The sequence below is a fragment of the Gorilla gorilla genome, chromosome 4 (genome assembly GCF_029281585.2).
Source record: "Gorilla gorilla gorilla isolate KB3781 chromosome 4, NHGRI_mGorGor1-v2.1_pri, whole genome shotgun sequence".
NCBI classification, from domain to species: domain Eukaryota; kingdom Metazoa; phylum Chordata; class Mammalia; order Primates; family Hominidae; genus Gorilla; species Gorilla gorilla.
In genome coordinates this window covers 160,561,853-160,587,989 of record NC_073228.2, presented here as the reverse complement: position 1 = coordinate 160,587,989, position 26,137 = coordinate 160,561,853, and the positions used below count along the sequence as shown (strand labels likewise).

The window sequence follows — 26,137 nt, the reverse complement described above, 5'->3', positions numbered from 1 at the left end:
AAAGAAAGCTTGAAATAGAAAAAAAGTATGGAGCTTACAGAGCTTTATCAGATGCAGGACTGGCATTTCAGACAGGCATTAGAATTTGCTTTATTCTTGCCTCTTGCCCACTGCCTAGGCCTCTGAGATTAGCAGGAGGGACCCAGGCCGGAGAGGTAGACTCAGAAATGACTCCTGCCTTTCCCCACATCTCAGCCATGAAAGAACCAGGGTGGTGAGAAAGGGCACTACTCTGAAAGTGTCCTATTGTGAAAGGCTGCAACAAAATAGAGATGATGATTTCCTGGAAGCAGAGACAAAAAAGGTAACTGGCTTTCTGTTTTACAGCCCAGCTTAATGTCCTTTGATGTTCAAGCAGACTTAACAGAAGTTGTTCACACGCTAGTCTTTCCACTGAGATAAAGCTCCTTGATATGGTTTGGCTGTGTCCCACCCAAATCTCATCTTGAATTATAGTTCCCATAATCCCCACGTGTCATGGGAGGGACTTGGTGGGAGGTAATTGAATCATGGGGGTGGTTACCCCCATGCTGTTCTCATGATGGTGAGTTCTCATGAGATCTGATGGTTTTATAAGAGGCTTTCCCCCCTCGCTTGGCACTTCTCCTTCCTGCCACCTTGTGAAGAAGGTTCCTTGCTTCCCCTTAACCTTCCACCATAATTGTAAGTTTCCTGAGGCCTCCCCAGCCATGGGGAACTGTGAATCAATTAAACATCTTTCCTTTATAAATTACCCAGCCTCGGGCAGTTCTTTATAGCAGTAATAAAATGGACTAATACACTCCTACAAAAGCCCTGTGGAAACTGCAGAGAGCATCACTCCTGAAGTGATGTCCGTCAACCTCTGCCCATAAATTAATGACCACAACACAATTGTTTAGATGGCACGTAGTAAGGAAAAATGGAAGGTTTCCTCCTGATGGGAGTGGCAGTTAAGGGTCCTGCTGACTCTTGGAAATGAACACGACTTCCATTAGGAGAAACTGCAACCCTCTCAGAGGAGAAAGAAGAGCCTCATTGAAGAGATGCAGAAAGGAGGAGTGGCCAGGAAGGGTGGGGGCCGGAGCTGGGCTGGGCCAGGCTGTGCCATATCTTCAAGAAGAATGGTTCTCAAATGTGAGCATCAGAATCACCTGGTGGGCTTGTGAAAACAGTGCTGGGTCCACCCCTAGAGTTACTGATTCAGTAAGTCTAGAGGGGTGCCCACACATCCACATTTGTAACAAGTTCCCAGGTGATGCTGATGCTGCTTGTTTTGGAGGGCCACACTTTGAGAAGCACGGCTCTAGTCCAAGGGTCATAAACTCAGGTGCCCCCACCAAGACTAAATAGGTGATGACAGTGAGTAACCCGTGAGAAAGCTGTAAGTAAAATGACATTCCCAGAACAGTAACATGGTATGTGGCACTGGCCTAAATGTGAATGAGGTTCCCAGAACAGTAACATGGTATGTGGCACTGGCCTAAATGTGAATGAGGTGATGGAGATGCTGTCTATGGGGACAGCTGCTCTTCTATCTAACCTGGCCAGTGGTTGCCAGGGCTTCTGATTTTAGTGTTTTCTAATTTAAAATGTTTTGAATTTTGATCTGAATTACTAAATTTTATGAACAGACACAAAATAATATAAAATTATAAATACGGTATAAAGAATGATAATGCTGACCGGCACGGTAGCTCACGCCTGGAATCCCAGCACTTTGGGAGGCCAAGGCGGGTGGATCACCTGAGGTCAGGAGTTCGAGACCAGCCTGGCCAACATGGTGATAACCCCATCTCTACTAAATGGAAAAAAATTAGCCGGGTGTGGTGGCAGGTGCCTGTAATCCCAGCTACTTGGGAAGCTGAGGCAGGAGAATTGCTTGAACCCAAGAGGCAGAGGTTGCAGTGAGCTGAGGTTGTGCCACTGCACTCTAGCCTGGGAGACAGAGCAAGACTCCATCTTGGGGGAAAAAAAGAAAGAATGACAATGGTTTTGTATAATTATCATCTTTTTTAAGAAAAAACAAATTTTGTAGCAACCTGAGCTCCTCTTCCTGATCGCTTCTATTTCCTTCCCCCCTGGGAGTAACAACTATTAGGAATTTTGTGTTTGCTGTTTTCCTGCTTTTCTTTATGACTAAATTTGCATCCTTAAACAATACACTAATATTGCATACTTCACACGCAGAATAATTCCACTTTATAATTCTTTAATGACTTTTGTTTTCCCTCCTCAATATGATGTTTCTGAGGTTATTCTACATTTCAGCACATAGCTGTAATTTATTCCATTTCCTTAGTGTTACCATATACCATGATTTATTTGTCCATTCTACTGTCGGACACTGGGTTGGTTTTGGGTTTTTGTTTTTACAAATGGTGCAACCATGAACATTCTTGTGTGTGGCTCCTGATGCCTGAATGCAAAAGTCTCTTTCAGACTAATGTGGGAGAGTAGACTTGCTACTCCTAAGGATCTGCATATCTATAGCTTTATTAGATAATGGCAAATAGCTTTCCAAAGTGATTGCTCCAACTGACTTTCCCACTAGTGTATAATGTTCCAGTTGTTCACTTTCTTGCTGACATTTGATACAGCTAAGTATGAAATGACTGTGAAATGGGATGCCATTGTCTTTTAAACCTGCATTTACCTAATTATTAATGGAGTTAAGCATCTTGTCATTTGTAAGCCATTTGGGATTTTTGTCAGTGAAATGTTTTCATCTATTTTGTATATTTCTATTTTTTGTCTATTTTTTATTTTTTTTGTGTGATTTGTGGAATACTTTTATATAATCTGAAAAATATTCAGCAGTTCTATGTATTGACAATTTCTTCTTTCCATTTGTGGTTTGTCTTTTATATTTAGCGTCTGTGGATGAACAGAGGTTTTACATTTTAATGCAGACACATTTATGGTCTTTTGGAATAGGGATTGCACTTTCTGTGTCTTACCTGAGCAATCCTTCCCTACACTGAGGTCATGAAGCTCTTCTATATTGTTTTCAAAGGTTTTATGTTTTCTTTTTTCATTATGTCTCTAATTCATCAGGTATTAATTTTTGTGTATAGTCTGAGGTTGGGGTCAAAAGAGATAGAGATTATCTCAACATATGTTGAAAAAGCCAATATTTAGGTCCATCATAAATAATATTCCCATACCTTTATGGCTCTCTTTTGGGGTTTTCTAGTCTATTATTCTATTTGTCTATCCCTGCAAAATATTGTTTAATTAAATATTGTAGCTTACTTATTTGAGTTTTAAAATTCTTTATACTTCATAAGGCAAAGCCTCTTACCTTATTCTTGTTCGAGAATGTCTTAGCGATTCTTGGGTCTTCCACATACATTTTGGAATGAACTTAAGTTTCATAAGGAAATTCTGTTGGAATTTGGATGGGATTCAAATTCAATCCATGGACACTTTAGCTATCTCCAATTACTTATGTTTTATTTGATGTATTTCAATAGTTTAACCTATCTTTTGTAGCTATTGAAAATGGTATTTTTTAAAAAAGTATTTCTCATTCTCCTATTCCCTGGAATATAGATATCCTATTTTCCTGAAATATAGATATCTAATTGACTTTTTTGGTATGTTGATCTTAACAATCAACACCTAGGTAAGCTGTTTTTCATAATCTATCTATCTGTAGGTTACTTTAGGTTTTCATTGCAACTATAAATTATGTTAATTTGTGAAAGTTTTATATTTTTCTTCTTTTTTTTTTTTCTGAGACAGAGTTTCACTCTTGTTGCCCAGGCTGAAGTGCGGTGGTGCAATCTTGGCTTACTACAGCCTCAGCCTCCCAAGTAGCTGGGACTACAGGTGCCCACCACCACACCTAGCTAATTTTTGTATTTTTAGTAGAGACATGGTTTCACCATGTTGGCCAGCCTGATCTTGAACTCAAGTGATCTGCCTGCCTGGGCCTCCTAAAGTGCTGAGATTAGAGGCATGAGCCACTGCGCGTGACTGTCATTTCTTATACTAATTCTTTTTCTTTTTATACTGTACTGTCTAGAACCATACAATACAGTGTGGATTAGAAGTAAAGAAATGAAAACCTTGCTTCTTCCTCACCTTAAAGAGGAAATTTTCAACAATTTACCATTAAGTATGTTTTTTATTCTAGGATTTTTCTCCCCTAATGCCTTTTAATAAGATAGTTCTCTTCTATTCTCATTTTGCCAAAAGTTTCTATCATTAATTAATGTGAATTTTATCAATACTATTTTATATAATGGAATATCTATTAAGATAATATATTTCTCCTTAATATATTAATGTGGTGAATTATATTAATTGTCCAATAACTATCCACTCCTGTGTTTTTGGCTTGAGCCCAACTTTGTCAGTCATTATGTATTATCTTTTCTATATATTTCTGAAAATATTTCATATTTTTTTGGTAATTTGCATCTGTATTCATAAAAGAGTGTGTTCTATAATTTTTCTTTCTTGTAATACCAATGTCAGGTTCTATCACTTTTCTATAATCCAGAATTGTTTATGAAAGATTAGAATTATTTGTGCCTTGTATGTTTAAACACATTGATAAACCCACTGGGCATGAAAAATACATGTTTTTCCACCAAAAAAATAATTATAGCCTCATAGAGGTTTTGTGTTTCTTCTCCAGTTTTTTTGTAAGTTAGCTTTTTTTTTCCATTTCATATAAAGGTTAAATTTGTTGACAAAGTCTTTTTAAAATAATAACCTCATTTTTAAAATGCCCCCTGCTATTCTCCTTTGCACTGATAAAGAAGATTTTTAAAAATAAAAAATAAAATGCCCCCTGCGTTTGTAGCTGTCTTTTTCTTGTCCCACATATTTTTTTCACGTCTTCTTTTTCCCTTGAACAGTACTGCCAGAGGTTTATTTTATTAGTCCTTTCAAGGAGCTAACTTTTGGGTTTGTCAATCTGATCTATTTTTATGTTTAGTTCATAAATTTATCTGTCTTGTCCCAGATAATTCTCCAGTTGTTTTAAGTTCTAAAATGTGCTGTTTTGTTAATTTTTGCCTTTCCAAATTTTAATATATGCATTTAAGTTATGAATTTTTCTTTGATGGCATCCCAAAGGAGTATTTATAATATAGGTGTAAATATTTTCTAATTTTAGTATGACTTCTCTTTTGGCCTATGAGGTTTATAGAAGGGCGTTCTTTAGTTTTAGAAATACATAAGATTTATTAGTATAGATTTCTAGTATTTTTAAATTTTGAACTTTTGAACATTGTTTTTGAACTGACAATCTTATAATAGAAAACATTTTCTGTATAACATCAGTTCCTTAAAAATTGAGCCCGGGCTCAATGGCTCACGCCTATAATCCTAGCACTTTGGGAAGCTGTGGTGGGCAGATCATCTGAAGTCAGCATTTCGAGACCAGCCTGGCCAACATAGTGAAACCCCATCTCTACTGAAAATACAAAAATTAGCTGAGCATGGTGGTGCACGCCTGTAATCCCAGCTACCCCAGAGGTAGAGGCTGCAATGAGCTGAAATCGCACCACTGAACTCCAGGCTGGGCAACAGAGCGAGACTCCATCTCAAAAAAAAAAAAAAAATTGAAACTACCTTTTTGTCTCAGTATGTATAAATGTTGCATGCCTACCTGAAGAGAATGTGTTCTTCAGTTGTTGGTGCCATATTATATGTCTTATCAACTCAAGTTATTTAGTTGTTCCACTCAAATTTTTTGAATATTCATATCTATTTTTATCTGTTTTATCATTTACTAAAAGAGGCATGTTATTAGATGCATACCAGCTTAGAATTGGTTTATCTTCTTTATCTTAATATATAGTGATTCTCTTTATTTCTTGTAATGCTTTCTGCCTTAAAATTTATTTTCCTATTAGTATAGTTTTTCCACTATGCTTCTGTTATTTGCCTTGGACACATTTTTCTGTCATTTTAAATATCAACTATTCTATTATGTTTTTAGAGGTCTTTAATATAACTGAAATTTTTAAAATTTCAGATGACATTGAGGTAGAACTTAAATACAGTAAAGTGCACAAATCTTACTAATATACTTTGGTGAATTTTGATAGATGTATACTTTCAGGTAATCACCATCGCATCCAACACCAGTACCCCAGAAAGTCACCTCATGCTTCTCTGCATTCACACCCACCACCCTCCGGAGGCACGCATTCTTCTGATTTCTAGCACCACAGATAAGTCTTGCTTGTTTTTGAACTTCATATAATGAGAATAATAGATTTTTACTCTTTTATGATTTTTGAAACTAGAGATTCTTCTGTGTGGCTCTGTTCATCAGTTGTTCATTCTTTTTATTGCTTAGTAGTGGTTGATTGCATGAATAGACCATGATTTGTTTACCCACTCTACTGTTAATTGACATCTGGTTGTTAACAGTTTGTGGCTATTTTGTAGAAAGTACTATGAACATTCTTACACAAGTCTTTTTGAGGAAAAGTCTTCATTTCTCTTGAACAGGCAGCTTTGAGTGGAATGACTAGGTTATAAGATAGGCATGTCTTTAATGTGTGTGGTGAGGCAGCATCTAAGATGGTCCCCAGGAATCCTTGTCTCCTGGTTTTCATGCCTTTATGTTATTCTCTCCCCTCAACATGGGCTGGACGTAATGACTTCCTTCTACACAAATAGAATATGGCAAAATTAGTGGGATATCACTTATGAGCTTAAGATGTAAAAGGACCGTGGCTTCCATCTTAGGCTCTTGTTCTCACTCTTTCAATTTGAGGGAAGCCGGCTACCATGTTAATAGCTGCCCTGTGGAGAGGCCCAAGAAACTGAGGGAAGGGAGGCCATGAGCCCAAGAAAAACTAAGGTGTTCAGTCCAACAGTCTACAGAGAACTTAATCCTACAAATGACCACTGGAGTGTTTTTGGAAATGGACCCTCCCCTAATCCAGCATTTGATAAGATCACTGCCCTGTCCAATAGCTTAACAGCATCCTGATAAAAAAGTCTTGAATCAGATCCATCAGCTAAGCTGCACCTGATTCCTGACCTACAGAAAATGAAAGATAATAAATATCTGTGGTTTTAAATTGCTAAGTTTTGGGGTAATGTGTTACACAGCAATAGATTAATAATACAATTAGAAATTGTCAAACTGTTTTCCAAGATAGTTTTGCAGTTGTACATTCCTATCACCATTGATGTTGAGGGTCTTTTTAATTATAGAAATTTTGGTGGCTACAATAAGTACTTTATTATGATTTTCACTTTTTTGATGACTAATGTTGTTAGGCACCTTTTCATGTGTTTTACTGGGTGTTCAAATATGTTTATTTGGAAGGGGTCTATTTAAATCTCTCCCCCAACTTTTTATAATTAGGGTACTTGCATTTTTGTTATTGATTTTTTATATATCCTAAGTAAAAATTCTTTTTCATATATATTTCAAGTATTTTCTCCCAATCTATGAGTTTCTTTTTCATTTTTTAAGCAGTGTCTCTTAATGAGTAGCTTAAAATTTTGATTTTAATTTTGATAAATTTCAATTTATTAATATTTGTAATTTTTAGTACTTTTGTGCCTTGTCTAATAAACCATTGACTACCCCAAGGTCACAAAGATATTCTTCCCATGTTTTCTTCTAGAATCTTTATAGTTTTAGCATTTATGTTTAAATTTATGATCCATCTTGAATTAATTTTTAAGAATAGTGTTCATTTTTTCTAATAGGTTTATCCAGTTGTTCCAGCTCCATTAGTTGAAAAGATAATCCTTTCCCCATTGAACAGCACTGATGTTTTTGTTGAAAATCAAGTAAGCATATATGTGTCGATCTATTTCTAAACTCTCTGGTCTATTTATCTGGCCTCAGGATACTACCTGGCTGTCTTAATTCTCTTAGTTCTGTATTCTTTAATCCTGCAAGACTACTGTTTATACAATCAACATTTATTTATGTCTACGTATTTAACTCTTTACATATTCCTTCTGTTACCTTAGGCTTTCCAATATCAAAAGAATCCTTGATATTTTCCTTTAGTAGATGTCTTCTGGGGTAAGCCCCCAGTTTTGTTTTTCTGGAATAGATCTTTAATTTGCCCTCCTTTGTGAGAGAGATTTTGGCTATATCTGCAACACTGCATTGACAATCATTTTCTCTCAGGTATTAAAGTTACTATTCTTTCACATTCTGCTTCTCACTGTTGTGATGAAGAAGTCAGCTGTCAGTCTAATCTCAATCCCAGAACTTCTACTTGGTTTTTTTTTCTCGCCTACTCCTTTTTTATCTCTGATGGTCTGTAGTGTCATTCTGATATGTCTGCATGTAAATTTCGCTTTATTTGCAGTATTTTAATTTTCATTTTTTTTTTTTTTTTTTTTTTTTTTTACCCTTTAAACTTGTGGTTTTGTGTCTTTCATCACTTTAGGATAATACTCACCTGATATGTCTTTGAAAACTGTTCTTGCCCTAGTCTCTCTTTCTTCATTGATTCTGCAATTTGGATTAGATGTTCTTACTCTAGCATTCCTATTCTTCTGTCTCTCTGCTTTTGAGGTAATTCTTCAGATATATGTTCATATTGATTTATTTTTCTCTATTTCTCATATTCATTGGAATTTTGCTTTTTGAGATTGTATTTTCATTTCTAGAAATTCTGTTTCATTTCTTTTCTAATGTGTTATTTTTATATGCCTTTTTTACTCTGTTAATTTATTCCTGTGTTTTTTTATGCATAGTAAACATACTTGTTTTTTCCTCTGCTAATTCTCATAACTGAAGCCTCTGTGGGTCTACATTGGCTGCCTTGTTTTCCTGCCTGCTCTCTTGCTCATGGTGCCTTGTTTCCGAGTGTATTTTGTCCTTCTTGACTGTGAGTTCACATTGCTTGGATTTTTATCTGCAGGAATTATTTGAAGCCTGCCTTTAAGATGGTTTTCTCTAGAGAGGATTTGCATTTGTTTCCATCACTCACTGGTGCCACCGTGAACTTGGACCCACTGTAAACTAATTTCTCTGCTTGAGGTTTCAGGCCCATCCAGGTGATATGAATTCAGCCAGGCTACAAACCAGAGTGAAGGCCAGTTTGAAGTTATCAAGTGGTAGAGAAATTTATTTTTTCCCCTTTCATTCAGTGCTGAGGTTCAAGACAGGCAATTTCCCTTGTAGTCCTCTGAGTGGAAGGGCCAGGTAGGGAAGACTAGGCAGATTAGATTCTATTTCACCCTTACACTGAGGCTTTGGTAGTTGGGGGGGGGGTCCCAGTTTCATCTGTGAAATCTCTAAGACTCCCCACTTCAGTGAACCCCAAGATTTGTTTTGTTGCCATAAACCAGGAGGCCATGAAAACTGAAGCTAAATTTCATCTAGGTTAGCAAAATCTATAACGTTAAAGGGACCTCCAGGATCAGTTGATGTCTCTGTGTTCTCATGCTCCTTTAGGGCTTGAATGTTGAATAATCTTAACTGTTTTCAGAGGGTGGACTGGTTAGGGAACTTAAAACTACCATCTGTGTTGCACTGGAGGTCCAGGTTTCCAATTTTTCAAAAGATTACGGAACTTGACATGGTATGATAAAATCAGCTCAACTTTAAAAGTTGGCAGCTTCTTTTTAAATTTTTAAATTATGGATGTGCCAACTTTCTGAGAATCACATCTGGCTGAAGAGTTGTCAACTGGCTAGAAAGCTCCATGGAAGTTTGTTGATCATGGCTCCATTAGAGAAAGATAACATCTATGAATGAGACAGATATATAATTTCGTTTATTATAGGAATTTGTCCTTACACATTTGGGAGACCTGCTTAAACAATCTAGGTAAGGTTGTCTTTGTGTCTGATGCTGGAGCTTGAAGTCAGTGGGATGGGAGTCAGGAAAAAAAGATGGATGTGAAGTGGGGAAGAATGATGATGAACTGGAACCCACGACAATCTCCCACCACTTCTGTCTTTCTTCCTGAAACTCAGCATGTACCTAGCCCAGGAGTTGGAGAAGCTAGAAGAAAATTGGTGGGAGCCAAAAGACTAAAGTCTCGGCTGCTGCCCCACACTAACAAGGTGATCGAGCAGGTGATCTCCAACAGTGCCTGTGGCTCCGCACTGATTTTCCAGCACAAAAGGAGTATGGCAGATGCTGCATTCTCACCTTCCAAACCTCATGCAGCCATGCTAACTCAGGGAAGGATTTTGGGAAATGTAGTTCCAGCTCAGGTAGGTTGATACATTAAAAATAAAAATAAAACAGGGATAACAAGGAGGGGTGGATTTATAGAGACAGGGGTCTCACTATGTTGCCCTGGTTTTGAACTCCTGGGCTCGAGCAATCTTGCCTCAGCCTCCAGAATAGCTGGGATTACAGGTGTGCACCACTGTGTCTGGCTCAGGTATCCCTGTTTTAACTGCCTGCTTTGGCGTGAACACATTGTACTCAGGGGAACCAATTTCAACCAATTTCAACTTGCATTATAGAGATTGGCTTAAATAAAATAAGCACCAGAAAATAGGAAGAAGGAACATAATCTTCTCTAATTATATAAGTTCTACTTTTAAGTCAAATAAGGGTCACTTTGAAACTCAAGCTCCTTCTTATCTGAAATAGGTATTTAAATTTTACCAATGAATCTGCTGAGTTTGTAGAGATCTGTTGAAAGAAAAATCTATTCATAATATTCTAGGCTTCTACTCTAAAGACTTAAGAAATGTATTGGATAGTCTCATTTGAAGAGTATTTCTCTCAGAAAGCAGTGATATGTCCTCTAGAGCAAAACCATTTTGAGATTTGCTTCTATGAAAGGCAAGCATGGCCATTACAAAACATCATTTTGAATCAACTCTTCTTTCCCAGTGTAGAGCTAGTTGATTTAGTTAACAAGCATGGATTATACTGGGCTTAAGGGGCACAGAGACGCAGAAGGACCAGCATTCAGCATAAAGACTTTTAGAAAGAAAGTAATTTTATGAGTTAAAAGAAATTTAAACAAAGTAGATAATGTGGTATTAATAAGAGGCAAGGCTGGGCACGGTGGTTCATGCCTGTAATTCCAGCACTTTGGGAGGCCGAGGCAGGTTGATCACCTGAGGTTAAGAGTTTGAAATCAGCCTGGCCAACATGGTGAAACCCTGTCTCTACTAAAAATGCAAAAACTAGCCAGGTGTGATGGTGGGTGCCTGTAATCCCAGCTACTGGGGAGGCTGAGGCAGGAGAATCGCTTGAACCCAGGAGGCGGAGGTTGCAGTGAGCCGAGATTGTGCCACTGCACTCCAGTCTGGGCACCAGAGCAAAAACTTCATCTCAAAAAAAAAAAAAAAGATGTAGGAAGCAAGTGAGGTATGGCTTTGCAGAATAAGGATTTTAAATGGAGTGGTGGTATAAGCGGGCAAAAAATATTCCTGTGATGGTTAATTTTAGTTTTCAACTTGACTAAACCACAGGTACCCGTACATTTGGTCAAACATTATTCTAGGTGTGTCTGTGAGGGTGTTTCTGGATGAGATTAACATTTGAATCTGAAGAATAAAACAGGTTCCTCCTTAATGCGGGTGAGTTTCATCTAATCTATTGATAACCTGTATAGAACAAAAAACTGAGCAAGAGATAACGTTGCCTGCCTACTTGAGACATTAGTCTTCTGCCTTCAGATTGGAATTTATATTAATACCATCTACTCCTTGGTTCTCAGTCCTTCTGACGTGAACTGGAACAACACCATCAGCTCTCCCGGATCTCCAGCTTACAGACAGCAGATCATGGGACTTTTCAGCTTCTGTAATTGTGTGTGAATTTCTTATAGTAAATCTATCTATGTCCAGTTTTTTCTGTTTCTCTGACAGAGTGGAGAGTGCATAAGAGGTAGCAAGAGGACTGCAAGGAAAGTAGCTAGGAGTCTGTTATTATCCAGGTGGAAGAAGATGGTGATTTGGATTTGGTGATGGACTGGATCAAGGCTGATTTCTAGTGTTGTAGATTTTATTTCCAGTAGATGGTGGAGGTCAGCCACTGAGAGAGGGAGGAGAATAAGCAGAATGCTCATAGAGTATATGGATAGAACATCATGAGTTTGTTTGAAATATGTCGACTTGAAGATGCTTGAGTCATCAAGCAGAAATGTGGACATGTGGGGCTAGAGATAGTAAAGTGGGAGGTGTATTTGATTGTGGTTGGTGGAGTATTTCCGTATCGCTGAGTTAATGGTACTTTGTGTATAAAACCTCAAGAAAAAGAAACCTGAGGCTGGGCACGGTGGCTCACACCTGTAATCCCAGCACTTTAGGAGGCCGAGGCGGGTGGGTCAGGAGATCGAGACCATCTTGGCTAACATGGTGAAACACCATCCCTACTAAAAATACAAAAAATTAGCCGGGCGTGGTGGTGGGTGCCTGTTGTCCCAGCTACTCAGGAGGCTGAGGCAGGAGAATGGCATGAAGCTGGGAGGTGGAGCTGTCAGTGAGCTGAGATAGTGCCACTGTGCTCCAGCCTGGGCAACAAAGCAAGACTCTGTCTCAAAAAAAGAAAAAAAAAAAAAAAACCTGAAAACATAATTGGATTCCATGGAGCATCCACTGTCTCTTTTTGGCTGGTAAGACTAGGAAGGTGCAATTGAGGAACTGATTGTCTAGCCAATTCACCATGTAGATTGCATCCTCCCAGGGTAAACATTTCCTCTGAAATGCTGTCATTTCTATAGTTAGACACGAGGCAAAGCCCTGACCAGAGTTCCAAAGCGTCCAGCCTCTGTTACCCTCTGAGATGGTTTCACAGCTCGTGTTTGAAGATGTGTAGTTTTTGGCCCAGGGAATACGACAAGGAGAAAATTGGTCATCTCTCCCAGGTTTACGAAGCTCTGAGATTTTTCTCTATCAAACCTTCCTTTCATGGCACATTTCTGCATTCAGTTAAAACTTCTGCTCAGCTCAAATTCCACTTAATGTACCTGTGAAACATGGGAAACTGGGTCCCTTTCCTTCCTGGCTGTACTTGGAAGTCTCATGAATCAAAAAACCCTACAAAACTTTAAATGTTATCACAAAGTCTGTTTTGAAAACTAAGAGAATAATTTATTTGCTGTTGGCATTATCAGTTTGTTCTCTGTCTCAGGCTCATTTTTTGTTGAAATTGTTTTTGTTGAAACAGTGATTACTTATCCAGATTTCTCGTTTTCATTTCCTTCATCATAAGAATCTACATTAATCACTTCCAAACCTAGACAAGCTTTTAGATCATATTGTGTTTCCATTCTTAGAGAATGGAGACAATGGCTTTTGTTACTTTGGGGAGCGACCTTCAGAACATCATAAAAGCCAAATAATATACATCATAAAAGCCAAATAACACACGTGGTAGCTGAAATAGAAGAGGTTAGCTCTGGTCTTTCCCAGGAAACAGCAGTTTCACACCAACACCTAGGATTACTCTGTGTGTTATAAGTTTGAGAAAAATAATAATCAGAGAAAGTTATGACTGAAAGGGAAATAACTTAGAAAAAAACTGGTGGGAAGGTATAAAGTTGGTGTATGTTTGGTCAATTAAAGCAGCTGCACTTGGGGAGTTCTCAGATTGGGTGGGAAATTTCAATGTGGTCAGAATCACAAGGGGAGCTTTTGAAACGTGGGTCACAACCCACACAAATTAAATCGGAATGCCAGGGCATTTATTGATTTGAATTTTTTTCTTTAAGGAGGTGGTTGAGAACCATTGACGTAGACTGACTTAGCAGATCTTCAAACGTGATTAGGGAATCCTGCCATTCCACTGATGAGAACAGCATGCTTAGGATATTGCTTCTGAGAACAGGTAACCCAAGTTAAAACCCCAATAGCTAAATTAACATACTTGATAAAATAAAGATCTACAGTGCCCACTGTGTGGGCCCATTATACTTCTGCATTGCCACTCTAATGCTACTGTCTATATAAAACTTGAGCAAATCAGTAGGATTCTTTAATTCAAAAGTTGTGTGTCTCTAAGAAGGTGACATAATTCATTGCAATCTTTAAAGTGTATATATTTTTCAAACAATTTCTTCATTGACCTGAAGTTCATTAGCACTCGTTGAATCTTCAAGAGCTCAGTTTAATTTCTACTTCCAGAAAACCACTTTAAAAATTGTTCCCATATTTTAGCTGTGCTGTTTGATCAACACTAATGAACCAACAGCCATATTGAAGAGCCTGGTCTGTATCAATGTAATGGGACATTTGAAGTAACGGTGAGTGAGATTTTAATGCCAGGCAACTTTAAGAACATGATATTGGCTACCATCATGTTCAACTCCATGGTCCAATTAGTTTTCTGCCTGCATATTAATAATTTTGACAATAAAATTATGACATCATTTTCCTGCAACACTTGTGACTCATCTTCTATGTTTGAGTTAAGCTTTTTCAGAGTCTGATTCAAAGGAAATGCAGAGGCCTAGGGTTTTCTAATTAAAGTCCAGGGCAAGTATCACTGACAGATTTAGATTCATAAACCATAAGTGAATCCATATTATATACCATGGATGTGCTTTTCGAGTTGGGCATTCTAGCTGGTATCCAGTACCAGCTCCATTTGTGGCAGGAGGCAAGGGAGGTTCAGAGCGGTTAAACATTGTGGCCAAGACCATGTGCTTAGAGACTTGTAGATTAAACCCAGGTCTCTGATTCCTCACTAGTATGTTTTCATAATAATCCATGGTTCTGATTGTTTAAAAGTAGCTTTTATATTGGGTAGAAATATCTTCCTGTAACATGTGTCATCTGCAGCTTACATAGGTAAATACACACAGTTTATAAAGACAAGCATTCTGGCTATTTGGCCAGGCTGAAGAGGATACTTGACAGATCCTCGAGCAAGTAGACTAGAGTGATCTTCTTGGTCATCCTACCCTGCAGGAAATGGGAGGCCCACCTTCTGCTCTTACTCTTGATATATCCATTTCCTTCTCATCCTTCAAGACTCACTTAAATGTCACTTTAGAGAGGCCTTCCCTGACCATCCCTTCTATCACTTAGTGACATTTCCTTCATGCCACTGGACACAATTTGCAATTATTTATTTGTCTCTTGTTTTAATTTATCTCTTCTTCTAGATTAAGCTCTGTAAATGTGATAATTCTACTTGGTTTATGCCCAGCATCAAGGTGTGCAGGAAATATTTGTTTGAATTGACTTCCCTCTTAGAACCTGCTGCCTCGTGTTGAATGCAATGCTCTTGCTATGTTCTGAGCAAGGTCCAGGGCCAAATGAGCACACTTTCCTTTCTTTCCCTTCTTGGTATGATTCTGAACAACTTAAGATTATTACTGCAATCTAGTTAAGATTATTACTGCCATCTAGTTGCATTAGAATTGGCAGTCTCATTAGTGTTATCTTTCACTGAACTTAGGAAAAAAAATATGATGCTAGGGCCATATTTTGTTATGTTACCTTTTAGATTTTCCATAAGGGCCACAGTTTCCCCCTCTTAATGTATCTTAAATACCTTATTCTTACTTCTAACTTATTAGCAATTTCATGCCACCTACAATTTTTTATTCCAAATTTCTTAGAAGGGAATGTAGGATATTTCTTTAAAGCTTGAGCTTCAGACTCAGGATTTTGAGCCCAAGCACCTCATCTGCTGGATGTCTGCTGGATGTTTCACCTTGGAGAAGGCTCTTGGAGAAGGCTTTTTGAGGCTGAGCTGTTTCTCATGTTGAAAAGAGATATTGGTGTCTTCTTTGTAGCACTGTTATAAAGATGAAATGTGGAAATGTAGGTGAAGCCTTAGGATATGGCAGTGATTGGTGTTAGTGTAGTCATTCCCCCCTCAAACTGGTTAGAACTGATGATTTCTTTTGTTCCTAACTCTAATCCCCTCTCTGGTGTTCCTGATCCACAAGAGGCATCCTGTTGTATGTAGTGGCCACATAACAGACTGCAAAGAACTGGAACGCAGAGTAATTTTAATCCAAAATGTTCAAAGGTAAGTGGCTAAAAATAGTCCATTCTTCTTCCATGCTAAAACTTTAAGAACTATGAGAGAGGAAAAGCTTGACAGATTCTCTGTAGAATTTGTCAATTACTTTTGCCAGAGGTCAAAACTGATCATAAATACTGTGTCTTAGTAGCCTAACATGGCTTCTGAACTGTGAATAGAAGCTGGGATTTTGTAGCCAATGGTGTTCCTCAGAACTCGAGGTTTCCAAGGTGACTGCATATGAAACTACAAACATCACAATAGCAGTTTCCAGAGGGACTCTCTTTATGGTCTTCCCCATACCCTCCATCCCCAAACCATTACATTCTTTACACTGTGATTCTTTCTAAAGTGAGACAGAAACTAAATAATTGATTTGAATATCAAAGAAGTGATGTACATTTCCATCTTCTCAACTTTCATTAGAGTACTGATTTTTCAAGTCTTCCCAATAAGACCTAATGCTCTCAGAACATCTAATGACCCATGCAACTAACTTGACTCCATGTGTAACAGACAGCTAGGCTGTTGATTATTTTAATTAGCGATTAAAAGTAATGCATTCACAAATGTTATATGGATTTTTCATTTAAATGAAATCTCTAGCTTTGATCAGGATTGAAAATCGGTTCAGCCCATGGAGCAGTGCATCATAGAAGGAGCTCTGGATTAGGAGGAGATGCCTGTCATCGAGTTAGCCACTAACTCGCGATGGGGACCCATTCTCCTGTATACAATGAGAGGGTTGGACTAGCAATTGAAAGGGTCCATCTCAGCCCTGAAACACACTTGATGTTTCTTAGCAGCAAATAGATTCTGGAAGATTAATAGTAAATGTAAGTATACTGCCTGCCATATGATTATAACGTAAGAGATGTCCTGCACTGAGTCAAGTGGCCACCCTGTGCTCTCTTCATCCCCCATGCTAGCCTTCAGTAGACATCCTCAAGAGTATTCTGTGTCCACTTACTGATATATTGTACAGGAATCCCTGTCTGTGGGGACCAAAGTAGGTGATCCACGTAGCTCTAGGAAGGCTGAAAACAATATTAGTGTCTTATATGTAAATAACTATACCTCATTCAAGCTTAATTTTTTAAAAGCCACTTACTAGCTAAAAATTATTGCATATTTGCTATACAGTAGGCAATGTGCTAAATATAAAACATTGTAGGAAGAAGTCACATGAATATTATTATCCCCACCTTACAGTTAGTCGGGGGATGTTAAGCCTAAGGTAACTCAGCTAGCAGCAGAGTAGATGTTCCAACTGCAACTCTATCACTAGAACCCATGCTTTTAAATGTTACCTGAAAACTGCCACTATTTACTAGAATGAACAAATGCTACAGTAATAGACTAAGTTTTAGGGCTCTGGGAAAAAGTACATTGTAATCAGATAAAATTGAGGAAGTACTTAATTTGTGTCAAGAGACTCTGGGTGATGTGAATGTATACATTTAAAATAATATATATCATTTTAAATGGTTATCTATTGGATATAAATTGAAAAACTTCTATCTTTGGTCCAGCCATAAAATAAATATTTTGGTTAGTAACTAGCTTACCTACTTTGAAATTTTATATTACCCATGAAATTTTATATTACCCATTTCAGGATCCTCTGTTAGTGAAAATGGTAACATGAGAAGCCTGAAATGGTATTTAAAAGCGATATGGAGGTCGTTCTGGTGTTGGTCTCAGGAGGGTTAGCTGGAGGATTATGTGAAAGCTGAGGGCTGAACAAGTCAGAAGGCATATTTGGAAAGTGATTACATTCAATAATAATAATCACTATGTAGTGAACACCAACGATGCTTTCAGACTTTCATATGGTCCCGGGAGTTCTCAATACATCCTATGCAATATGTGGTAGAATCCCTATTGAACAGATGAAGCTCAGTAAGGTGGAGTGACTTGCCCAAGTCCACCCTGTCATTCACTTGGAGATGGGGCTCAGGTAACCAGGACTATCTGGCTTCAAAGTAGCCTTCTTAAAACTTTCCATTGAATTGCCAGCTCTCATAGAGGATTAGTGCATTCCTCTGGGGGTCTGGGACACAGATACACAGACTCACTAAAAGGTAAGTGTTTTTTATGGAAATCTCTTCTGTTCAGCTTCAAAAGTTATACAAATTTGGTGTTTACCATATACAATATCCCTATTTAATGAAAAAAATAATAGTTTATCATTTGTGAGTTATTTGATTTGTATCCAAATCTTTGGGTAAAATATTCTCCAGGAAGATGTGTCAAGTTTATCCTATGGCTTCCTGTGCTCTAATTCAGGATGAACAAAACTGCAATAAAGCAGAGTAAGTAAACACAAGGAGTGGCCAAGATGGCCGACTGAAAGCAGATAGGATGCGTGGCTCTCACAGAGAGGAAAGGAAGGAAGGGGCAAGTAAATACAGCACTGCCAACTGACACATCCAGGCAGTCAACACTGGGACTAATTAAGGAACCAACTTGACCCACAGAGAATGGAGAAGAGCAAGGCAGGATGACGGCCCATCTGGGAGCAGAATGTGGAGCCAAGGGAACCTCCCTTGCCAAGGGAAGCAGGGAGTGATTGCGTGATCCTAGGAAAACTCTTCTCCCATGGATCTTTGCAACCCTCAGATCAGTAGATCCCTTCATAAACCCACTCCACCAGGGCCTTCAGTCTGACACACAGAGCTACATGGAGTCTTAGCACAGCAGCTTCTCAGGCACACATGGAGACCTGGGAACTTTAGATACTCTGGTTTTCCAGGCTTCCTAGCACAAGTAGCTGCAACTCTGGCAAAGCAGGAGGCAACTCTGGCAAAGCAGGAGGTTAGACCGCCATAGATACCCCTGGGAAAGTGGCTGAATCCAGGGGGCAAAGCAGCGATGGTCTGCGGGCCCTGCTTTTATGGCACCTCACAGGATAAGAACTACTGGGTTGGAATTCCAGCCAGCCACCAGTAGCAGTGTTGCACCTACCTGGGACAGAGCTCCTGAGGGGAGGGGCAGGCTGGCCATCTTTACTGTTTGGAGAATCCAATCTGACTGGGGCGGAAGGGATACCCCCTAGCACAACACAGCTGCTCTACAAAAACATAGCCAGACTGCTTCTTTAAACAGATGCCTGATCCTGTTCCTCTTCACAGGGAAGAACCTCACAAATGGGGCCTCCAGCCACCCCTGCCAGTGCTCTCCAGCTGACAGAGATTTGAAAACTCCCTGGAACAGAGCTCCCAGAGGCAGTGGGGGGGCAGGCTGCCATCTATGCTGTTTGGGTGGCTTAGTAGTTCCAGCCTTTGGGCTTTGGAGAGTCCAAGCTGACTGGGGGTGAAAGTAGTACCCCAGCACAGCAGGTCCCTGACCCCATTCCTCATCACTGGGTGGAGCCTCCCAACCAGGGTCTCTGGATGACAGAGGTTTCAGGTCTCTCTGGGATGGAGCTCCCAGAGAAAGAAGGAGGCTGCCATCTTTGCTGTTCACAGCCTTCACTGGTGATACCTCCAGGTACTGGAAAATCTGAGGTGATTAGGGACTGGAGTGGATCCCCAGCAAACTGCAGCAGGCCTTCAGAAAAGTGGCCAGACTTTAAAACAAAACAAAAAAACCACCCAGAGGTCAGCAACCTCAAAGACGACTGAAGGTAGATAAGCCTACCAAAATGAGAAAGAATCAGTGCAAAACCACTGAAAACTCAAAAAGCTAAAGTGCTCTATTCCTATCAAATGACCATACTACCTCACCAGCAAGGGTTTGAAATGACAGAAGTAGAATTCAGAATATGGATCAGAACAAAGTTGACTGAGCTAAATAAAAGAGTACATTGTAACCCAATGCAAGGAAGCTAAAAATCATGATAAAACATTGCAGGAACTGACAGCCAAAATAGCCAGTATAGAGAGGAATACAACCAAACTGATAGAGCTATAAAACAGACTACAAGAATTTTATAATGCAATAACAAGTATTAACAGCAGAAAAGACCAAGCAGAGGAAAGAATTTCAGAGCTTGAAAACTGCCTTTCTGACTAGAGAAAAAATAATGAAATGGAATGATGAAAACCTCTGAGAAATATGGGATTATGTAAAGAGACCAAATCTACGACTGATTGATTGTTGTACCTGAAAAAGATGAGGAGAATGGAACCAATTTAGAAAACATGTTCCAGGATATCATCCATGATATATGATGATATATATCTTCCCCAACCTAGGTAGAGAGGCCAACATTCAAATTCAGGAAATGCAGAGAACTCCAGTAAGATTTTCCATGAGAAAATCATCCCTAAGACACATAATCATCAGATTCTACAAGGTGGAAAGGAAAAAAAAAAAAGTTAAAGGCAGCTGGAGGGAAAGGACAGGTCACCTACAAAAGGAAACCCATCAGACTAACAGAAGACCTTTCAGCAGAAACCCTATGAGCCAGAAGAGATTGGGGGACAGTATTCAACATTCTTTAAAATAAATTCCAACCTAGAATTCTTCATAAGAGAAGGAGAAATAAGATCATTTTCAGACAAACAAATGCTGAGAGAATTTGTTTCCATCAATCTGCCTTACAAGAGCTCTGAAAGAAGCACTAAATATGGAAAAGAAAGATCATTACCAGCCACTACAAAAACACACTGATGACAATATAAAGCAACCACACAAACAAGTCTCCAAAATAACCCGCTAAGATCATGATGAGAGGATCAAATACACATGTATGAATACAGAACCAAGATCCATTTGTATGCTGTCTTCAAGAGACCCACCTCACATGTAGTGACACACATAGGCTCAAAATAAAGGGATGAAGGAAAATCTACTAAGGAAATGGAAAACATTAAAAAGCAGGGGTTGTAATCTTAGTTTCTGCCAAAACAGATTTTAAGCCAATAAAGATTAAAAAATACAAAGAACGGCATTACATAATGGTAAAAGGTTCAACTTAACAAGAAGAGCTAACTCTCCTAAATAAATATGCACCCAGATTCATAAAGCAAGTTCTTAGAGACCTTCAAAGAGACTCAGACTGCTATACTATATTAGTGGGAGACTTTAACACCCCACTGACAATATTAGATCATTGAGACACATATTCAAGACATGAACTCAGCTCTAAATTACATGGAACTGATAGTTATCTACAGATCTCTCCACCCCAAAACAACAGAATATACAGTCTTCTCATTGCCACATGGCAGTTACTCTAAAATTGATCACACAAGCAGAAGTAAAACACTCCTCAGCAGATGCAAAATGACTGAAATAATAACAGTCTCTCAAACCAAAGCACAATCACCAAAGCACAATCACTCAAAACCACACAACTACATGGAAATCGAACAACATACTCCTGAATGACTCTTAGGTAAATAATGAAATTAACGTAAAAATCAATAAGTTCTTTGAAATTATTAAGAACAATGTATCAGAATCTCGGGGACACAGCTAAGGAAGTGTTAAGAGGGAAATTGATAGCACTAAATGCTCACATGGACAAGTTAGAAAGCTCTCTAGTTAACAATCCAACATCAAAAAGAAGTAGAGAACCAAGAGCAAACAAACCTCAAAGCTAGCAGATCTCAAAGCAAGATTAGAGCTGAACTGAAAAAGAGACATGAAAAACCCTTCAAAAAAATAAATGAATCCAGGAGCAGGTTTTTTGAAAAAATTAATAACATAGATAGACTGCTAGGCAGACAAAGAAGAAAAGAGAAGATTCAAATAAACACAATCAGAAACGACAAGGGAGATGTTACCACTGACCCCAAAGAAATACAACCATCACAGAATATTATGAACACCTCTGTGCTCATGAACTAGAAAATCTGGAATAGATAAATTTGTAGACACATACACCTTCCCTAGACAGAACCAGGAAGACACTGAATCCCTGAATAGACCAATAATGAGTTCTGAAATTGAGGCAGTAATAAATAGCCTACCAACCAAAAAGAGCCCAGGACCAGACAGATTCACAGCTGAATTCTACCAAATGTATGAAGAAGAGCTACCATTCCTACTGAAACTATGACAAAAAATTGAGAAGGGAGGGACTCTGCCCTAACTCATTCTATGAGGCATCATCCTGATACCAAAACCTGGCAAAGACAGAAAAAAACAGAAACCTTCAGGCCAATATCTTTGATGAACATTGATGTAAAAATCCTCAATAAAATACTGGCAAACAGAATCCAGCAGCACATCAAAAAGCTTATCCACCACAAATAAGTAGGCTTAATCCCAGGATGCAAGGCTGGTTCAACATATACAAATCAAATGTGATTCATCACATAAACAGAACTAAAGACAAAAACAACATGATTATCTCAATAGATGCAGAAAAGGCTTTTGATAAAATTCAACATCCATTCATGTTAAAAACACGATAAACTAAGTATTAGACCCATAGCCAGTATCATACTGAATGGGCAAAAGCTGGAAGTATTTCCCCTTGAAAACCAGTACAAGACAAGGATGGCTTCTCTCACCACTCCTATTCAACACAGTATTGGAAGTTCTCACCTGGGTATTCAGGTGAGAAAGAAATAAAGGACATTCAAATAGGAAGACAGGAAGTCAAACTATCCCTGTTTACAAATGACATGACTCTATATCTAGAAATGACATGACTCTATATCTAGGAAACCCCATGGTCTTAGCCCAAAAGCTTCTTAAGCTGAGAAGCAACTTCAGCAATGTCTCAGAATACAAAATCAGTGTGCAAAAATCACTAGGATTCCTATGTACCAACAACAGTCAAGCCCAGAGCCAAATCAAGAGTGCACTCCCATACACAACTGCCACAAAAATAATAAAATACCCAGGAATACAGCTAACCAGGGAAGTGAAATGTCTCTAAAGAACTACAGACCACTGCTCAAAGAAATGAGATGGCACAAATGGAAAAACATTCCATGCTCATGGAAGAATCAATATTGTGAAAATAGCCATACTGCCCAAAGCAATTTATAGATTCAATGCTATGCCTATTAAACTACCATTGACATTCTTCACAGAACTAGAGAACTATTTTAAAAATCATATGGAACCAAAAAAGAGCCTGAATAGCCTAAACAAAGAGAACAAAGCTGGAGGCATCATGCTACCTAACTTCAAACTATACTACAAGCCGACAGTGACCAAAACAGCATGCTACTGGTAGAAGAGCAGACACAGAACAATGGAACAAAATAGAAAACCCAGAAATAAGACCACACACCTACAACTATCTGATCTTTGACAAACCTGACAAAAACAAGCAATGGAAAAAGGACTCCCTAGTCAATAAATGGTGCTCAGATAACTGGCTAGCCACATGCAGAAGACTGAAACTGAACCTGTTCCTTACATCATACACAAAAATTCACTCAAGATGGATTAAAGACTTAAATGTGAAACCCAAAACTCTGAAAACCCTGGAAAACAACCTAGGGAATGCTATTCGGGACATAGGCATGGGCAAAGATTTAATGATGAAACACCAAAAGCAAAAATTGACAAATGAGATCTAATTAAAGAGCTTCTGCACAGCCAAAGAAACAAACTATCAACAGAGTAAACAGACAACCTACAGAATGGGAGAACATTTTTGCAAAATTTGCTTGTTTTTTCCTTGTAAATTTGTTTAAGTTCCTTCTAGATGCTAGATATTATAGACCTTTGTCAGATGCAAAAAAACCTCATTAAAAGTAGGCAAAGGACGTGAACAGGTACTTTTCAAAAAGAAGACATACATGTGGCCAAGAAACACATGAAAAAAAGCTCAAAATCAGTAATCATCAGAGAAATGCAAATCCAAACCACAATGAGATACCTCACACCAGTCGGAATGGCTATTACTAAAAAGTCAAAAAATAATAGATACTGGTGAGGTTGTGGAGAAAAAGGAATGCTTATACACTGTCGGTGGGAGTGTAAATAAGTTTAGTCACTGTGGAAGACAGTGTGGCAATTCCTTAAAGACCTAAAGACAGAACTTAAAGACCTAAAGACAGAACTACCATTTGACCCAGCAATCCCATTACAGGGTATATACCCACAGGAATATAAATTATTCTATTATAAAGACACATGGATGCATATGTTCATTACAGCATTATTCACCATAACAAAGACATGGAATCAACCTAAATGCCCATTAATGATAGCCTGGATAAAGAAAATGTGGAACATATACACCATGGAATACTATGCAGCCATAAAAAATGAAATCATATCCTTTGCAGGAATATGGATGGAGCTGGAGGTCATTATCCTTAACAAACTAACACAAAACAGAAAACCAAATATTGCATGTTCTCACTTATAAATGGGAGCTAAATTATGAGAACACATAGATACATACAGGGGAACAACATGCACTGGGGCATTTTGGGGGGTGAGAGGATAGAGACGATCAGGAAAAATAACGAATGGTTACTAAGCTTAATACCTGGGTGATGAAATAATCTGTATAACAAACACCCATGTCACAAGTTTACGTATGTAACAGACCTGTACTTGTACTCCTGAACTTCACATAAAAGCTAAAAAAAACTGCACAGAATCTAGGGTCTGACATTTTACTTAGTAGACCTGTGATTTTGGATAAGTGTTCACTTATCTGAATCTTAAAGGTAATAAAAATTCTAATTATATACTTGTAATAAATGTGTATGTTGTCTTTAGTATAGGTCTGGACTATATTGTGGTACAATTGCGAAAGGAGGTGGAGAAAACCTCTCAAATGCTGCTGAAGTATTGGAGATGCACAATGAAAAATTTTTAACTTGCCTCTTTTTGGCCATTGTTTTGATATTTCAGGTGGTTCCCTGTCAGAAGTATAATTTCATTTTACTTGGCCTCTTGGGATTTTTGCACTTCCTTTGTTGAAGAACTAAATGGAATGGCTTTAATCTACATAGTAGCTCACAAAGTTATGAAACTCTAAAAAGAATTGTTCTGTTTTCACTTCAGGGCCTTGCTGAGGAGAGGGGGACATGGGATGTTAGAAGTTATTTTTAGTTCTGCCTCTGGCTGGTAACGAGAATATTGCACATTTTACTGTTTTCTTGTATGACGTAACACAGAAATGGCGAAAAATTACTTACATATACTAACCTTGATTTTATAATGTAATTTAAATAAAAGGTCAGCCTGGGATGGCTGATCTTAAAAGATCAGGGCAGTAAGACACTGATAGAAAAGATAATGATGATATCATTTATTAATATTCATTGAGTGCTTCTTGTATTCCAAGAATTACTTAAATCCTGTATGTGTATCATCCCATTTCATGCTTGCTACAACCCTGAGAGATAGATCCCATCATCAATTCCATGTAGCTAAAGCATGAGAGCTCATAGCCTAGTCTCACTGCCTCTGAGGCCTTCGCTTTAAGCCACTGTTAGAAATATTTGTTAATACATGTGGGAGATTTTCACTGGAGAGATAGAGAGTAAACTAAGGCCTTACTGTCAATGCCAGTCAGGGGGATGGTAAAGGCATGTGGCTATAAGAAGGACTTGTTCTCAAAGGAAAGCTCCACATGTAATTGTGTACTAGTCTTTATTCAATCATAAGGTAAGTAAAAGCTCCTCAGAAAAATCCAAGAATGATATATAGCATATGCCATCTTTTGATGAAAAGCAAATTCTCTACATGGTACAGATATCTCTGCTAATAATGTTTATCAGGATTATTTATTATGAGGCATTAAAATAATTTTTTCAATTACTTTCTAATGAAATGTACCAATTACCTTTTGAACGGTGACATATGGCTGTAATCTATTCCAGTAAGGATAGACCTTGTTTATATAAGGTTTCAAGGGCTTCTTCCTGAACTGCATTAATTACAGATGTAAACAAAGATAGAGGATTATTATCACATTTATCGATAAATCCTCAACTTCACTGCAATATAGTTCTCTGGGTTAGACAACATCAATCATCAGTTATGGTGCAACTCTTTTATACAAGTGATGTTTTTGCAACTCAGGTGATTTTGGAGCATGTTTATGAATGTGTTTGAATCCTGGGGTAGTGAGGGAAGACGTCACACAGACCATTGTGCACGGTGAAGTTGAAAAAAATGCTACTCTAAGCAACTGTTGGCTTATCTTTTGGCTAAGAAATAAATAACTATGACAGAAAAATGTTAGCCACTATTTTAAAAAGTCTTATCTTGGGGTGGTGGTGGGGGGGGGGCACTGCTGATAGAATCAAGCTTCTATCAGTTCTAAGCATGTGCAGTGACTCTTTTTTTTTTTTTTTGTCAGAGTCTCGCTCTGTCACCCAG

At 38.3% G+C, this 26,137-nt stretch overlaps 1 protein-coding gene and 1 long non-coding RNA gene across 5 annotated transcripts in view; one reads left to right on the top strand and one right to left on the bottom strand.

Annotated features, from left to right (window-relative positions):
- The window catches only part of SGCD (sarcoglycan delta), a 1,041,370-nt gene that overhangs the window by 13,478 nt on the left and 1,001,755 nt on the right, over nt 1-26,137 (bottom strand). The gene's annotated exons all lie outside the window — the stretch shown is intronic.
- Nucleotides 13,289-26,137, top strand: part of LOC109027028 (uncharacterized) — a 37,587-nt gene continuing 24,738 nt past the window's right edge. For both annotated transcript variants that reach the window (XR_010133971.1, XR_002006142.4), the window contains exons 1-3: nt 13,289-13,437; nt 13,617-13,732; nt 15,804-15,886. This is a non-coding gene — a long non-coding RNA (uncharacterized lncRNA). The remainder of the gene's footprint in view (nt 13,438-13,616; nt 13,733-15,803; nt 15,887-26,137) is intronic.